General features: G+C 37.7%; 1 protein-coding gene across 1 annotated transcript in view; it reads left to right on the top strand.

Annotated features, from left to right (window-relative positions):
• The first annotated feature begins 969 nt into the window (after positions 1-969).
• Positions 970-6000, top strand: part of GJA5 (gap junction protein alpha 5) — a 39630-nt gene continuing 34599 nt past the window's right edge. The window contains exon 1 of the mRNA XM_066599406.1: positions 970-1393. The gene's annotated coding sequence lies outside the window, so the exon portion shown is untranslated. The remainder of the gene's footprint in view (positions 1394-6000) is intronic.

Genomic DNA, 6000 nt, shown 5'->3' with positions numbered 1-6000 from the left:
CTTGTACATAGGGGCAGTATTATAGTAGATATATTCTTGTACATAGGGGGCAGTATTATAGTAGATATATTCTTGTACACAGGAGGCAGTATTATAGTAGTTATATTCTTGTACATAGGGGGCAGTATTATAGTAGTTGTATTCTTGTACATAGGGGGCAGTATTATAGTAGTTGTATTCTTGTACATAGGAGCAGTATTATAGTAGTTATATTCTTGTACATAGGGACAGTATTAGAGTAGTTATATTCTTGTACATGGGAGGCAGTATTATAGTAGTTATATTCTTGTACACAGGGGGCAGTATTATAGTAGTTGTATTCTTGTACATAGGGGGCAGTATTATAGTAGTTATATTTTTGTACATAGGGGGCAGTATTTTAGTAGTCATATTCTTGTACATACAGGTACTATATTTGGCAGTTATGCTGTGACGCTGATCTTGAGTTACAGCCTAAAGTGTTCTCCATAGGTATATATACAACGCTTTTGGTTCATATTGCAAATTGCTTATCATCAGACAGCACCCTCATAACAACATTCTAACAGGTTTAGGACAAGTTCTTACTCCCCCCCCCCCCCCCCCTTGTGTGCATCTGAGAGGAAAGTATTTACCTGTCCCACCATCCTAAAGTTCCCTTGGTTCTCTCCAGCCCTGAAGTACCAGAGAAACATGGCTTTTATGAGGAGCACCAGAAAGAATTCTCTGGCATCAGGCTAGCTTATTTATCCCTCCAGTTCTTGTAAGTTAGTCTGTGGCCCTTCAGCTGTTGCAAAACTACAACTCCCAGCATGTGTCTGTCAGGTCATATTGGTCATTGTAGACTTCCAGCCACAGACTACAGATCATTGGTGTCTGCGGTTCCAAGAACCGTGGAATTTTAAGTGCGACAATTCCACCACATCTGAACTTGGCCTTCGAGGGGAAACTTAAGAGTTTGTCATCAGTGATGCGCTTGTTTTCTTGACCTCCTTTAAGAGAAACTTTATATTAAAAATCTAGTGGCTGAAATAGAGAGGAAGTTCTGATTCCGGGCCAAGGGACACCACTCACTGTCTGTGCAGCATCACATTTATATTCCAGTGTAAGGCAGCCCTTTGAAGGGAGAGCAGGCAGTGAGCTGCTGCTCAGTGTCAGGAGGAGTCCGAGGCAGCAACACACAAGGGAGAGATCACAACTATTCCTAAAGTGCTGGACCCTTGGGGCACTCACTGTGCCAGGACCTGCCTGCTGCCCATCAGTCTTCAGGGAAGAACTCTCATGGGCAAGAAGGAGTGAGTAAGCTGCAGAGGAGACTCAGTATGACAAAAGCCGCCGGTGGGACTCTAACTTCAAACTTGTCACCAAGTGAATCTGCCACCCCTCATGTTCCTAGAAGACACTGAACCATGAGGTAAGAGTCTTACTATCACCCCTTATTGGGCCGCTTTGCGATGTTATAACATGTCTTAGTTTAATTAGAAATTGTGGTTGACATACTTATATATAGATGTAGCAGAGCTGAATTTGTCAGATGCAGCAGAGCCGTGTTTGTCATTTTGTTGGGTATAGTTTTACACAGGAGTGCAGAGAACCCAACTACATTGTTGCAATTCAGTTATCTCTGGGAAGAAACAATGTTTCTTTGATCTATCTATCAAACTTTGATCTGCTGCTTCTGAACGTTATTCTATGAGAAAAATGTATATTAAATGATAATATAGTACATTATAATATACAATATAGATGTAGACGATTGCTATGATTTGGCAGAACATACACGATATAATGCGTTATCTATGGTTTTACATAGGACTGTACTTATGCACAAATGATGCAGCCCTAAAGAATGAAATTGCGAGTTCAGCTCTGCTGCATCCATACATTCAAGCCTATAAAGACAATACAATACATGAAATATATCATAGTTTAACACCTTCTAAATGTAGTAGACTTGAATTTGCCATTTGGCCCAATGATGTCATAGCAAGATGCGGTTTTATATATTTAAGGCTTAAACAAGCGGCCGTGTTTGCGGAGGTTTTGGCGCACGTGAAAATCATGTCTGCAAAACGTGACGAAGCAAAGCCATTGATTTCAATGGTTTTGGTCTCACAAGCGTGTTTCTCGCACGCAGTTCATGTGTGCGAGAAAAATAGGTTCTGCCCTATCTTTCTGCTTTTTTTGCGCACGCAATAGTGCTGGGTTTGAACAGTAAGAAATACGAAGACTTAATAAGTAAATATGCTCCGTTGTGGGGAGCGGATTTGCGCATACAGCCCTAAGCCTGCTATACCTATATATATAATGTAGTATTGCTGAGTTTGTCACGTGGCGCATTGTGCATGATGGGATAATGTGAGAGTGGTCTATGGTGCCAATCCTGCTACACACGCACATATACATATATATATATATGGTCCTATTCACACTGGTGAGTTTTAGATGGGAGTTCTGTCCAAGTTTGCAATTGAGCAAATGCAGAGAGAACCCAGATCCTATTAAAGTCAGTGGGGCTTTTCAGACCCCAGGATTGATGATCCGTAAAAAAAAAGTGTGCTATTTTGGCGTGATTCATGGACGAGAGTAGGACATGCAAAATTCACTCCCCCCCCCCCTCCTCCTTCCTTGCACATCTACCAGCACAGGGTCCGTGTGTTGTATGATGCAAATTGTGCCCGGGAGACTTGGACACATCTCGCCCTCGACCATGTGACTGCGGCCTATGAGAACACTATAAAACACATGACAAAGAGTAGTAGAACGTGCAACACAGATAAGCGCCAAAACGTTATATTAAATCTAATAAAAAATATAAAAGTATAAAGGAAAAAAACAGATTTATATCCCATCGCCAAATGTAAAACCAGTTAAATAGATGTAGCAGAGCTGGCTTCATAAAGTAGCTGCTTCATGTGTGCAGCAAGGTGACACACCGAGCCAAGATAGGGGTTACCTGCTGGACTGAGTGACATCAGAGATAAAACATACAGCTGTGACATTACAATGGCCTGCAGCATTTGACAAACTCGGCTCTGCTACATCTAAAGAAGAACTCTCAGATGCTATAAGGATGAGGCAATATGATGAACACAAATGAAACCTACAGTGGTGACCCCTGGGTCAGTGATATGGGGCTGACCTGATGTATTCTACAAGCATAAAACATATTTATTGCTCTATTGAAGTAGATTTATTTAGGGCTCAATCAGACAAGCAATTTTTTTAGCGCATGAATAGTCGCAATAAAAAAAAACAATTAAAAATAAATAAATAAAATCGCACATCGCGTGTAGAAAAATCGTGTGATAATTTAGCACCTCTAAAAAGCGGACATGTGACCGCTTTCATTGGAAAGCATTGGTTCTAATAGAGCCGATTTTTAATCGCGCCTATTCATACGCTTGAAAAAACGCCCGTCTGACCACGGCCCAAAAAGAATAATGTTTAATTAAACATTAATGCATATTTAATTAAAAGAAACTCTGTAGGGTTCATTAGCTTCTAGCTTAATAAAAATAATAATTCTATTTTTGCCTTCAAAACATGAGATAAGATGATTTTTGTTAAAAATAATAATAAAAAATATTTTTCTAAAATGGAATAATCTAAAGTAATAAGCAAAAACAAAGCATTTTAAAATATCTTGAAAAGGTGTATTCCTGTGCTATAATGTGATGACATCACTAGAATATATCATCACTTGATGACTTTGGACCCCCACTAATCCTTAGCGTAAAGGAACCTCCAGGCTGGTTTATTGCTAGGTCCTCTTATCATTTTTGCTGGTACACTCTTAGGATTCTTGTGGATCCCAGAGGTTGGACTCCTCGATAATCAAATGATGGCATATCCTAGTGACATGCCATCACTTTATAAACCCCCTTTGTCATTGGCTTCTGCCCAAACCAAGATAAAATAGTTCTATGTCTGCATGCAAAACTTTGGATGAAATTAAAAAAACAAAAACCATAAGAAATAAATGAAAATATTTAAAAAAGGTTAATTTATTCCATATCTGCAGACAAAAATAAGCCAAAAACATTTTCTTAAAATATTAATTATCATAAAAAAATTACAAAAGAAATTAAAATATTAAAAAAAGAATCTCTTAATTTTCATTGGCTCCTAACTAGATGAAGATAAAATCCTTCCATTTTGACATAAAAAAACGTTATGATAAAAGGATTCGAATGAAATTGAGAAAAATAATTGTGGCCAAGTTTATTTCCAGCCATTTCTACTAGCATTTTGCAGCACTTCCTGTAACATGCTTTACTGCACATGACCCAAAGCCAGATTCTTATGGCAATCAGTATAGTCACAGCCCCCATGTGTATGATAATTGTGTGTAATGCTATTTTCAGCCTTGTTTCTGGCCGCAGGCTATGGCACGGCATATGATTCTAGTTTGTGATCAGTCAGGGGAATGTTTACAGGCAGATTCACAGGGCCCGAGATTATCCAAACATTTTAGGTGGGTTATTCAGTTTCACTACAGCACACAGAAATGAGGGGAATGTACACAGGGCCATGCCGCAATATGTCAACATATCAGCACGAGCCCGGCAGATACACACCGACTGTCAGGCAGAACATACCCGGCCCTTAATCCCTAAAACCACAGGTCTATCATGTGCTAAACATGACGCTGGACCTACATCCAGGAATGTTCCCTAATTTTATGGATTACTGGAAATCCAAAAATAGTTAATGCTATTAAATACTTTTAATTTGGTATGTGATAATCCAAAAAGTCCGATAAACCACCAGAACCGCGCTATAATGTGGAATTTCACAAAATTAGAAGCAGAAACTCTTAAGGGGTATACCTGGACAATATTGGACATCCGACTCTGACAGCATTTAGGAGCTAGAAGTGTAATAGAAGGCAACGTCCTATTGATTTGAGTGTGAGTGAAGCCGGATCTTACATTCCCCCTCCTTACCACCTATGACAACATCTGATCCGCTGCACCTACAGCTGGCTGAACGATCAGCTGATCAGTGGGCATCCTGAGTGGTGGGCCCTCGTCGAGTAACTGCCGATGACTTATCCTGAGTCATCGAACACCCCTCTAATAGTTTTGTATAATTAATATGACATTCAATAATTCAGAATATTCGATAATCTGGCACCTATCAGCTCCCTCAAAGCTGGGCAAAAGCAATTTCACTGTAGTTTGCAAAAAAATCAGGCATCGCACCGTTTTTGTGACTGCTGTTTTATTGGAGTCTTGCATAAGTAGTAATTTTGGGTGTTCCATGGTTATAATTATACATATAGCACTGCTGTCTAATATGACATTATAAGGAGTTGTCTTTATAATACAACATTTAGGTTTCTTGTCTATTTATAGACTGATACATTGCCTGATAATAATTATCAATGTGTATGTTATGTAATGTCTATCTATCTCTAATATCTATATATCACATATCTATCTATCTATCTCTAATATCTATATATCTCATATCTATCTATCTATCTATCTCTAATATCTATATATCTCCTATCTATCTATCTCTAATATCTATATATCTCATATCTATCTATCTATCTCTAATATCTATATATCTCATATCTATCTATCTCTAATATCTATCTATCTCATATCTATCTATATATCTCATATCTATCTATATATCTTTGTATCTATCTATCTCATATCTAGTACCTATCTATCTCTGTATCTATCATCTATCTAGATCTCTCTTATCTATCTATCGCATATCTATCTAATATCTATCTCTCTCATATCTATCTATTTATCTCTCATATATGTCTTTGTAATTATCTATATCATCTATCTTATATCTAGCTCATATCTATCTATATCATCTATCTAGCTCTCTCATATCTAACTATTTATATCATCTATATATATATATATATATTTATTTATCTCTCTCATATCAATCTATATCATCTATCTATCTAACATCTATCTAATATCTATCTTTTTATCTAGCTATCTAAACCGTATTTCATATCTAGCTTAATATCATTTATCTACCTAT

This window comes from Eleutherodactylus coqui, chromosome 4, assembly GCF_035609145.1.
Source record: "Eleutherodactylus coqui strain aEleCoq1 chromosome 4, aEleCoq1.hap1, whole genome shotgun sequence".
Classification (NCBI taxonomy): Eukaryota; Metazoa; Chordata; class Amphibia; order Anura; family Eleutherodactylidae; genus Eleutherodactylus; species Eleutherodactylus coqui.
The sequence above is the reverse complement of the archived record's forward strand: the minus strand, read 5'-3'. Positions and strand labels throughout refer to the sequence as shown.